General features: G+C 32.2%; 1 protein-coding gene across 9 annotated transcripts in view; it reads left to right on the plus strand.

Moving 5' to 3' along the window:
• The window catches only part of LOC130665417 (glutamate receptor ionotropic, NMDA 2B), a 1,452,633-nt gene that overhangs the window by 66,657 nt on the left and 1,373,491 nt on the right, over nt 1-12,485 (plus strand). The window lies entirely within an intron of this gene.

Consider the following 12,485-nt stretch of genomic DNA (forward strand, 5'->3'; position numbering starts at 1 on the left):
GATACATGATTAGACTTTTTGGTGACGTAGTTGCCTGGAGAAGCCACAAACAAAATTACGCTATATTGTCAACTTGTCAAGCAGAATATTTGGCAATGAGTGATTCTTGTCAAGAGATAATATCTCTAGATAAAGCAATTAGATTTGTGATTGGAAAGACATTGTTTCCTACAACTATTTGGTGTGATAACAAGTCAGCAGACGACAGCACTAAGAAAGATGGAAGTCATAAACTTAAGATGTTCGATAATAGTGTAAATGAAATTAGATTAGAACTACTAGAACGAGAGAAAACGGGTAATAGAAAGCACATGGCAAAAACCCATGGTGATTTTATTAAACAATGTGTTAATGAAAATAGAATAAGAGTTTGCTGGATTTCTACAAAAGAAAATCTGGCTGATATACTAACTAAACCATTACCTGCAGAACCGTTTAGATATTTAAGAGATAAACTATTAGATTAAATAATAAGAAGTATATTAGAAGTTATTTAGAATTAATTATAATTATTTTTCACTATGTTGCAGAAAAACCCACTGACAAAAAGAAGTAGCGCAATGGAAGCTGGACGTAAGAAAATGGAGGGAGTGTCAAGAGCATACAATTTTCTAGTCCATTCCCTAATTATTATTTGGTTATTTATTTTTCATTTGTATTTGCCGCTTAAAGCGACAACTAAGTTACTAGTATTATTTTGGATGAGTTAGTGTCGGTCTACGCGTCGCTTGACGGCGCATACGACACACTCTCCCGCTCGCTCGCTGTGGCTCGCTCACGCTCTTCACTTGGCGGTTCTATGTGATAATACGTTGTAGTAACCAAAGTATTTTTCTATTGCCTATATTATAATATTTATAAATTAATTGATATTAAAGATTGTTAAGATGTTTATTAGAAGTTAATAAAGATTAGAATCAGTTAATATAATTAATGGTTTCAAAGTTTATTCAAAACCCGACACTTATAGCTGTCAAACTATTATTTGATTAAATATATGAACTTAAAGTTATTTAAATTTTTAATTTTAGCAAAATTTCGAGATTAATTGTTTTATAATTAAATAATATTCATATTTGTAGTAATTTTTCGTCTTATTTTATCCATTACTTGACAAAAAAAAAATCAAAATTTTTAAGACAGTCAAAATCAAGTGTTGACAATCTATTTTTGGAATGGATTTTACAGCTATGAGTCATTAAACTTTTTATATAGAAAACTAAATTCTCTCCAAAAAAGGTCATGTACTTTTTTTCTCTAAACTCGACCGTTCATGAGTTAACAGCAAAAAACGACCAACTTGATACAAAATTTGACATTAATGACTCACAGGAGAGCTAGAGTTGAACTCAGAGCTAAGCAGATACTGGCTTTTTTGAAGAGCATACAATTCTCTTTAAGAAAAACTTTGGGCTGATACGATACATCAATGTAGGGCTGAGTTTTATTCATTGAAAAGGAAAAAAACTAGAGCTGTACAATTTAGCCGGTTAAGCCGGTTAAAGAAGTTAACCTGGTTAATTAGCTGGCTGACTGCTTGGCTTAGCCGGTTAACCGAAATAAGCTAGGCTAATTAGCTAAAGGTTAAACCGGCTAATCGGCTAATTTTATATTTTATGAAATATCTATGTTTTCAAGTATTGATAGGCATAATTCGACCGAAAATGAATTTATTACGTAGTATTGAATATTAATAACAACGATTTACATTTATGAAAGTTTTTTAATCTAGTTTTTCTATCATATCTCTATTTTGATATAAAAAAATTAGTACATTAGCAGTTTTTGGTGACAGACAGCTTTTTTTGGCAGAAATTCTCTGCAGATTTCCAGACAACCCGCGTACAGGATCGAAAAGATAATTTAAATCTCTCTCCCTTTGATTTTTACTCAAATCAGGTTCATTTACTATAATTCTATGATTACAGTATATCAACCCGATTTCAGTAAAAATCAGAGGGAGAGAGATTTAAATTATCTTTTTGATCCTGTACGCGGGTTGTCTGGAAATCTGCAGAGAATGGCAAGTCTTGAACGTCAAAGTGCTATTGAGAAAGAAATGATAAAATTTGACTGAAAGCCTACAATTCCAAAGGCAGACAATCCACTACTTTGGTGGAATTCCAAGCGGAACAAATTCCCGACCCTGGTAAATTTTGCCAGAAAATTATTAGGCATTCCTCCTTCCAGTACATTTTCCGAGCGGGTTATTTCAACGGCAGGCAATATAATTTCTGCCAAAAGAAGCTGTCTGTCACCAGAAACTACTAATGTACTAATTTTTTTATACCAAAATAGAGATATGATAAAAAAACTAGATTAAAAAACTTTCATAAATGTAAATTGTTGTTATTAATTTTAAATACTACGTAATAAATTCATTTTCAGTCGAATTATGCCTATCAATACTTGAAAACATTGATATTTCATAAAATATAAAATTAGCCGATTAGCCGGTATAACCTTTAGCTAATTAGGCTGGCTAATTTCAGTTAACCGGCTAAGCCGAGCAGCCAGCCAGCTAATTAGCCAGGTTAACTTTTTTAACCGGCTTGACCGGCTAAATTGTACAGCCCTAAAAAATAACTAAATTTACGTGCTTTTAGCATGGAAAAACTTCTACGACGTTGTTCCAGTGGTTAATATTAATATTAAGAGCTCAAATTTGGTCTAAATTTTTATTTTAACACATAGAACAAGATTTTTGATGGGGAGTGAAAAAAAAAACGTTCGTTTCAAACGGAGCACCCTAATAATTATGTATTATCGAGTTATATACAATTATATATAATTTTATATGATTATATATAAAACAATTTTCTTGCGTCCAGGTTGAAGTTGAGTCAAAATGACTTCAGTAACCTGAATAACTTTCGAAGGAGTGAATTTAGCAAAAAATGTTAAGAGACCTTTTTTGTAGAGCATTAAATTTCCTTCGAGAATATGTATCTTGACTAAAAAAAATTTTATTATTTCTAGTAGTTACAAAAATCTAAAATAGAAACAAGGAATTTAAAAACAAATCAATGTTTAAGGCACGGTTACAAAGAAACGGCTCGTTTTACGTCAATTTACTAAGAGAGATTTTTTTGTAGGGAATTCAATTTCCATTGAGAATATACATTGCTCAAATTTTTCAAATAGCTGATTTATGCGTTTTGGGTAAACAACGAAATTTTTGTCAAAAAACTAATAAGGTTAAGTACCCAGTAGTTGAACACGTTTCAAAATAGAACGTATTTGACCCGACTTTTAATATATAAAGTTATAATGATTAGTACAAATTAATGATTTTCATGAAAATGTAAACAATTTTGAATAGATTGAAGCGCAAAATAACGCAGATAATTAAATATTTATATATATGACCACGTTTTTATAATAGACTACGAAAGGAGTAGTAGTTGAACACTACGGGAGCAGTAGTTGAACTAATAAAATATATGGTAATAGGCACACCAAAATTTTTCAACGTTTTATTGAAATATCAAAAGAATTATAACACATTATTGAATAATATTAAAAATAATACTGTGAATACTTAATGTGATCAATGATCATTTCAAAATCAGAAATATTTGTATTTAATTTTTTAATTACATTTTTTATTACTAATGTATTGATTATTATGAACTAAAAACAACACAAAAAATGAACTGTTACCTGAATTGAAAATCATAAATACTTTTAATTATTTATTGTAAATATAATTTTTTTATTGCAAGGACAGAACAATAATTTAAACATTTTGATTTAAATAATTTCTTGTTTAATTTTTGAAGTTTTTAAATATTTAACAAACTTCATTGTAAATTTTACTAATTGTAACGGATCATTTTTTATTAACAAATAAATGTTATTCACAATTTTTATCTTACCTATGTGTTATGAACTTTTTTTGGTTAGAAAATAATAAAAATTTATTTTGATGAAATAAATACGTTTTTACACAAAATCACTTAAAATCATTACACTTATTGTTGATGAATCACTCATACTGTATTTATGTATACCTTTTTTGACAAATAAATAATTAAATTAAATTATTTGTTATTGCACTAGAATAAATTTCACGTTGTTCACCTACTGCTGCCATGAAAATAACATGGACCCAATACTTGAGCGTGTAACGCCATCTCGTTCAAGTTTTGGGTACCACTCTGAACATTGGGAGGTATAGTTAGACGCCAAAATTTAATATTGTAACAGGGTACATTAGTCACCTCGATAAATTATAATAGAAGAATAGAATTTATTTTTGCTTCTAAGAGTACATTCCCATTGCAAGAGGATAATCACATATACATACAATTTTTCATATAATTTCAGGTACAATTATAAAAGAGCCTCTTATAGGTTAAAAAAAAAAAACAAAGAGAGAATCAAACATTATAATTGAAAATCAATAGGTATAAGCAACACATTATAATAGGTCATTCAAAAAGAATAAATGCTCTTAGAGAGCGGGCGTTTTGTATAAAATGGTATACTGGTTTTATGTATGGGCAATTGGGGCTTAAGATGTCATGGATTGTAGGCGCTGGTCCGAAGTTAGCGGTGATGTAGTGCCGCCGAAGGTTTTTGAGCTGTGGGCATCTTAGGAGCAGATGTTCAATGCTGTCCTTTTCACCAAGATTGCACAGCGGGCAGTTTTGTGAATATTCAAAGTTGTACTTACAGTTGTTCACATTTATTTTACAGTAGTAGCAGCTAGCCAATCTGAGCTGAGCGAAAACTCTTAGTGTCTGGAGATTTGTTCTTCTTCGCAGGTAGCTGGAATTTGGATCCGTTGGCGTATAGTGGGTTTGGAGATAGTGGGAGTTATAAGTGAGTCTGAGATCCTGCTGAAGTAGTGAGTTTTTGTACATGGGATTTTCGCATATGTGACTTGAAGTCCTCCTTTTTGTCTTGTTGCCAGGTATATATGTCTCTTCCCGGTTCATAGTAATTGTCTGAGCTTATGCCGCGTTCAAAAGTACTTGACAAGTAGGTTCGTAGTAGCAGCGGGAAGTGATCTAAATCATTTTTATATTTGAGTACCTCTAGGTCGACAATTTAATCAAACGCTTGTGCATTTGTGATTACGTAGTCGATAGTGCTCCATCCCTTACCGATATGCGCGATTTTACCTGGTGAATCGCTAATTGTTCTTCCGTTTATGAAGTGCATCGAGTTGTTTTGGAGAAAAGAGTATAATTTATGCCCCCTGGTGTCTACTTTTGTGTCTATTGATGTTCTAAGCTCCGTTAAATTTGTGTCTATAATGAGGTCTTCAGAAATCTAGGTTACCAACATGAGCGTTAAAGTCTCCGGTCAGTATAATTGGTGGATATCCAGTGGTTCCATTTATCTCGTCTAATACCTGCTAGAGTATGTCAAGTGAGGCAGACATGTTGCGAGATGGTCTAATGTAGACACAGGCTAAAACAAAAAAAGACAGACCGACAGAGACTGATACAAAAAGCTAACAATCTGAGGAGTCAATCACCTTCGGTTCCAAGCCATTTCTGGCTATAATTGCGATACCACCACTTGCATGTCCCCTGATTTTTTCCTTGACAGCTGGAGATGTAACTATGGTGAATTTATCCCAGTTGCCTGCTAGAGTGATTTCGCTGGTAGCCCATGTTTCACAAATACAGTAAATATCGCTGTTCATACATTGCTGGTGATTATAGAAGATTTGTAGGCCCCTTACGTTCCATGACATGATTTTTAGCTATTGGTTTGGCTGTGACCAATTAGGTCTCTGCAGTTTGGCGCTGTGAGTATCAGCAATGTTCACCTTTCGCATAGTTTCATCATTTAGGTCCCAAGTATACCATTTTTTCTCCACACACATGCGGCTTCCTGAGACTTTCACCGTCTTGCCTGTGTTTCTGAGTTCAGCTGCCTTTTCTTAGAGTTTTTTGTTACACAGAAGAGCTTTTTTGGTGAGGTCGTGAGTTATAGATACAGTAGTATGTTTTAGAACGCGTGCCTTGGTTGGCATTACTGTCTCTTAGGCTCTGATGCTATTAAATTTCACGCGTGCGATTTTCCATTCACGGTTGATGTGTGTGACACTTTCAATAACGTTCGACAAATTAAAATTAATTTTAAAGAAGTTTGTTTGCATCAGTTGTAAGGCTGCGATCTGTCCATTCGTGGTTTTTGACGACAATATTCATTTGTTCGGTGAGTTTTTCTTGTTGGTGGATCATATTTTCGAGCTGTTTCATTTTTACTTGAGTTTCTTCCAGCTCTGAAGTGATGCCTTGAACTGATGGAATGCTGATTTTGCCGGACTTGATATTTTCGATTTCAGCTTCGAGTTTGTCTTGTCTCGCTTTGATGCCGTCCAGCTGACCTATTAGCTCTTCCTTTACTTGTTTAAAATCCTCTACGTTGTTCTGTTGGCTTTTTTCGATTTGCTCTTTGATTTCGTTAGTATTCATATTTATTTGCTTGCTTAAATTGTTAAACATGGTGAAAATAGTCTCGAGACCCAGAAAAGTAGTCAACATCCAGCAGCAAATCGCAGCAGAATTAACGTCATCAGTTGCCGTAATAAAGTTCTGAAGGTAAAATTATAATTAAGTTTAGGCCGGAATTTCTATTCCAATGGCCGAATTTATTTATAATTAAATTACTTAATATCTTTCCGTCGGTTTTTACATAATTAATTTGTTAGCTGAAGTCCCTTGGCCTTTACAACTACGCGTCTCGTGTTTCTCGAAAGTTGTCGTGCCGTTTCGTCCGCCATATTTTGTTCGTAACTCAGAGTTATTTACTTCAGGTCCTTTGGCCGAAGTAAAATAATTTTCCGCGTAAATTATTAATGAGTTAAAATTTAACTGTTAAATTATTCTATAACGTCAATAAATTAATTTAGGCCGGAATTTATTCCAATGGCTGAATTAATTCTCAATTAATTCATCTACTCGAATTCATCTACACGAATCGTAATTTAATTCTAGTCGATACTTAATTATAAATCAATTTTAAGCAAATTAAATAAATATTTAAATAAATTAAAGTTCAAAAAGGACGCTAGAATTTTGATAAACTAAACGTTGAGTAAAATTGAGAAACGGATTATTTTGTGAGTGAATTAAATTTAATTGTGGAAATTATCAGTGAGAAAAATATAAATTAAAAGTTATTAATGGATATTAATTGTGGCGAAGTAATTAGTAAAATTTTATGCGTGGAAAAATTAATTAATTGATAATTATTATTAACCAAAATTGATTAATTAATAAATATAATTTAAAACAAGGTGAATGATTAAATGACAAATTAAAGTGAAAATTTAGATAGCGAAAAATTCGAATAAAGTGGAAAATTTGCTGAGTAATGTTAAAATAGAGTCAATTTAGTGTAAGTAAAACTGTGTCTGTGATTTAGGTCCGGTGGACAATTAAAGGTACATCCAGGGGATGTTTAGTTTTAATAAGATTTAACGTCCAGAGGACGATTTCAATAGTTAAAATAAGGTTAATGTCCAGGGGACAGATTATTAAGGTTTAACGTCCAGAGGACGATATTTTAACGTGGGTGTGTGTGTGAAAACGTCCAAGGGACGATATTAGTTTGTCATAAGGAACCGTCCAGAAGACGGGAAAATTTTAGTTTGTCACAAGTAAACGTCCAGGGGACGCATTTAGTTTGTCATACGGATTAGTTTGTCATAAGAATAATTGTTATAAAAGGGTAAATAAAAATAAGCGAGGTGCTTAGTCAATTGAAATTAAAATTTAAGTTTAATTAAATTTATTTCAGCCATTTTCATTATTCCTTTCCTCTCTCACAAAATATATAATTTACAACGACCCTGATTTCTAAATAAAAATTAACTTAACATCCGGTTCTGGAAGGCCGAGTACGTCTTCCAGTGGCACCCTATTATTCGACCATAATACTAGGTGCGACCAGACTTGGCAAGTATAATCGCTCTGTCATAATATGAAAATTTTAGTTTATGTCTTTACAAAAAATATATAGTATTGAGAAAAGACTATTTCGTTAGGTTGTACGATTTTTTTTTTACTTAAAATGATGATATACCGCTTTTTTTACTGATTGTTCGGTTTACGGTATAGTATCTTTTTCATGAAAAAAAATAGCATCTATCGGCTATTCTCGACATGTCAACTTTAAAGTTAAAAATTATACAATTTTTTCGATTTATAATTGAAAACACTTACAGAAATCATTTACTGTATCATTGAATAATTATAACAAGTGCATATTATTTATAATATATGTACGGATTTTGTATAACAACAATTCTAAAAGTCTGTTTAACTACTGGTCCCATTTTCAGAAGTGTTCAAGTACTGGGTAGTTTACCTTAGTCGTGACGATGCACCTCTTAATATTAATATTAAGGGCTCAAACTTTCGCAATAATTTTTTTTGGTCATCAGGAAAATAATTTCACAGTATCGAAAAAAAAAAGTAGTCGATTATTTTGGGCCAGTGTAATATATATATATAAGACTAGCAGATCCCGCCTGCTTCGTGGGCAATAAAAATGTTTTATTATTACTAATATAAATTTTATATGTATCATTCCACCGAATAAAATTTTTTTTGGAGTGTGACCCCCGCGGATTTTTTTCAAATTTTGTAGAGTGATTCTCTACATCAGAATAAAGATTCCCTGAAGAGTTGAGCTCTTAATATCAAGTACTTTCGTAGTAATGATTTTTTGAATTTTAACGATTTTTTTTTTTTAATTTTATTCTATAGTAAAAACATTTCCTATAAAAATACGGACGGGATATTTTTTTCGTAAAACATTCTCAGCTTCTCGATAAAAATATTCATTTTTCATTATAAGTAATGGAAGACACTCAAAACTTTAATTAAAGTGAAAAAAGTGATTTTTCGGGCCTTGCGACAATTTTTACTTCAAGTTTGATATTTATTTCTGAAAACTGAGAAATTAAAAAAAAAATGTCATTTTGGGGATGGGGTTATTTTTTGTTTGAACGTACAATTTTATTTTTGTAAATTGATCCGTTGACGTATCAGTAAACACCGGGTCTTTAAAAAGTATAACTTGCAGTAAAACAGCAGCACTTTCTTGATGTACAATGGAGTATGTTATGCGAATTTTTCGGCAATAAATTCAAATGTCGAAACTTGGAAAATTTCTATATAAATATTTTACCGTTTAAATAAAATCATAAAGTTAATTATTAGTATTTCATAATTTATTTATGTTCAAAGAAAAAATAACCCCATCGCTAAAATGACGTATTTTATGCGAAAAATTCTCAACTTTCAGAAAAAAATATCAAATGTGAAGTAAAAATTATCACAAGGCCAGAAAATTTACTTTTTTCAATTAATTAAAGTTTTGAGAGTTTCCATTAGTTATAATAAAAATGAATATTTTTATCGAAAAGCTGAGAATTTTTTACGAACAAAATATACTGTTTATACTTTCATAGGAAACGTTTTTGCTGTAGAAAAAAATTAATGAAAAAGTTAAAAAAAAAATCGTCATTATTCAAAAAATCTGCCTATCGTTTTACCCTGCTCGCCTGTCCTAACTACTCTTGTATGCCTTTCTTTTCGAAAAAAATAGTTTTTTACCATTTTTTTCCAACGATATCTCTCAAACGAATAAACCAATTGAGACGGTTAAGGTGGCAATCGATGCCTTTTATCAAGTTCTAAAGCTGATTAAAGTTTGAATTCGATTTATTGGGTCGTTTTTGAGGTATTTAAAAAAAAATACAAAATAAAATTTTTTTTAATTCTTTCGACAACGGTTTCTCTTGAACGAATACACCGATTTTGATGGTTGACGTGGCATTCGACGCGGCTTATGAAGCTCTAAAGCCCAGTGCATTTTGGAATCAATCCATTGAGCACATTAAAAGTTATCCAAAAAAAAACATTTTAAAAAAAATTTTATTTTTGGAATATCTCTAAACCAGCCTTACCGATCAAGCTCAATTTCTCACAGCTTCAAGATATTGACAAGCCACGTCGAATGACACCTTAAAGTTTGAAATCGGTTCATTCGTTCAAAAGATACAGGTAGTTACATACGTACATACAGACATACATACATACTAAACTGATTCAAAAAAATCGACTAATTTTCATTTTCTTCATTATATCGAAAATATCGTTGGGAATGACGAAAAAAAATACTGTGAAAGTTTGAGCTCTTAATATTAATATTAACAACTGCCGCATCGCAATTTTCTATTTACCGTTTAAATAACATAGGAACATTTATTTTTTAAGCTTTGGAAGTTTGTAGCTCACGTTGGGATCAATACTTTCGAATGTTCGAGACATAGTCTTATGGGAAATTTTACGCTCTACAAAAAAGGTCTCTTATCATTTTTCGATATTTCACTTAAGTCGTATGTTATTTGCAATTAACTGAAAATGTTCTTAAATAATCTAAATTTTGTTGCTTAAAGTTAATTATATTAAATTTTCAGTTAATTGCGAATAACTTACGACTTATGAGAAATATCGAAAATTTTCTCTGAGATAAGTTGTAGGAAATAACATGCTCTACAAAAAATGTCTTCTAAAATTTTTAGATGAAGTTGATGGTTGCGTCAAAAAATTTAAATAATGTATCGATTTATCGTCAATCTAATTTTAACTTCGAATTACTTTTGAAGAAATAAAAATATCGACACATTATAAGTGTTACATTCTGGCTTATCTATTAATCAGACAGAATATTTTTAATTTTACCAGGTTGACGTGATTAGGGTGTCGATAGACCCCAGGTGCGTCAGCTGTTGACCGTTATTTATTTTATGCAAAAAAGTTTATTGACTTACCATGGTTGGGATTATGGGCTCCATAAGTCGGCCCAAATAATCCCTTGATACGTCCTCTGGGTGCGAACGAGACGAGCTTTGAAGACTTGGTTCTTTCGCAGAGGAAAGTAATCCCAAATGGTCGATCAACCACCACAGCTCGAAGGCTCAACAACACATGACCTCGAAAGCCTAACAACACACGAGCTTGGAAGCTCAACAACACACGAGCTCGAAAGCTCAACAACACATGAGCTCGAAAGCTCAACAAAAACTTCCTCCGACTTAATTCTTGGATGACCTTCAGTGAGGTCCGCGATAACACGTCGAATCCCGCGACCGAGCTGTACCGCACATCCTGACCTCCTGAGTTATCGGCCTCGAAGCATGAATTTCGGATTCAGAAAGGAAGCGTTCAGGCTGCCGGTATCGGCGCCCGGAACAGGTGAGAGTATTGGGCTGCCAGTAGCGGCGCCCAATACGAGGTATGTGATTTTTGGGCTGCCCGTAGCGGCGCCCAAAGTTTAAATAAGGAGTGCGTATTTGGATAAAATACGGATATATATTTTGCTTCAAGTCCGAGTGACAGGATCAAGCCAGCAGGTTTGTGTAGAGTTCTTGGCTCTACTAGATCTTGTGATCGACTGCCTTGTAAACGACTGACTTGATTCTGTCGCTCCTTGGTATTATACATTTTCAAAAATGTTAACGTTGCATCTCAGGTTTCCTATGAGAGAATCGTCGTGGCCCGAGTCTCATACATCGTCATCTGTTTAGACTATCCGCGATCTACGGTGACTCTCTTATCGCAAGAGATTTCCGTTACATTGTTGGCGGTGAATAAAAATAGTATCGCCAACAAAGTAACGATTTATTAATTTATTGTTTAATTATGATTCTAAAAAGTGTCGAACCGTTTATTCGCCCACTGCGGCGAATAAATAATTCGAGACTTCAAAAAAAAAAATTTCTAAAAATTTTTATTTAAATTTAATTAAAGCCAGAACGTAACAATAAGAAACCTTTTTTGTAGAGCGTAAAATTTTCCATAAGACTATGTCTTGAACATTCAAAAGTATTGGTCCCACCGTGAGCTACAAAATTCCAAAGCTCAAAAAATTAATTTTCCCATGTTATTTAAATAGGAAATAAAAAATTGCGATGCGGCAGTTGTCAATATTTGTTGTAATATTAATTAAATAAAGACATGCCAGGACTAGTTGATGGTTGGGATGTTTGAAAAATACGCATATTTAAAAATATAACAATATTTTTATTTGTCACAGCACAAAATATCACTGGGTTGTAAATTAAATAGTTTATTTAATTCATAAATACTGTTAAAAGTCTGAGCTCATGAATACGTGAATGATTGAATACAAATTATTGAGTTGAGCTCGAGTAAATAAATGAATTAAAAATCATCAAGTTGAGTTTAATTGAACACTGAGTTGATTGCAAAAATGTCATGATAATAAGTAACATGATGTCAGAGGTTATTGAGCGAAGTAAATTATTGAACACGTAAATTACTATTTTTAATAGTACTGAATATATAAATAATTTAGTTATTGAGTTTTAATAGTAAAGATCACTTAATTGAATTGAATTTAATGAGCTCCTAATAAATTACACTGATTCTAATTTACTTGTTGAACACGAGGTAGCATGATTGCAGAGGCTACTGAGCGAAAAATAA

This window comes from Microplitis mediator, chromosome 3 (genome assembly GCF_029852145.1).
Source record: "Microplitis mediator isolate UGA2020A chromosome 3, iyMicMedi2.1, whole genome shotgun sequence".
NCBI classification, from domain to species: domain Eukaryota; kingdom Metazoa; phylum Arthropoda; class Insecta; order Hymenoptera; family Braconidae; genus Microplitis; species Microplitis mediator.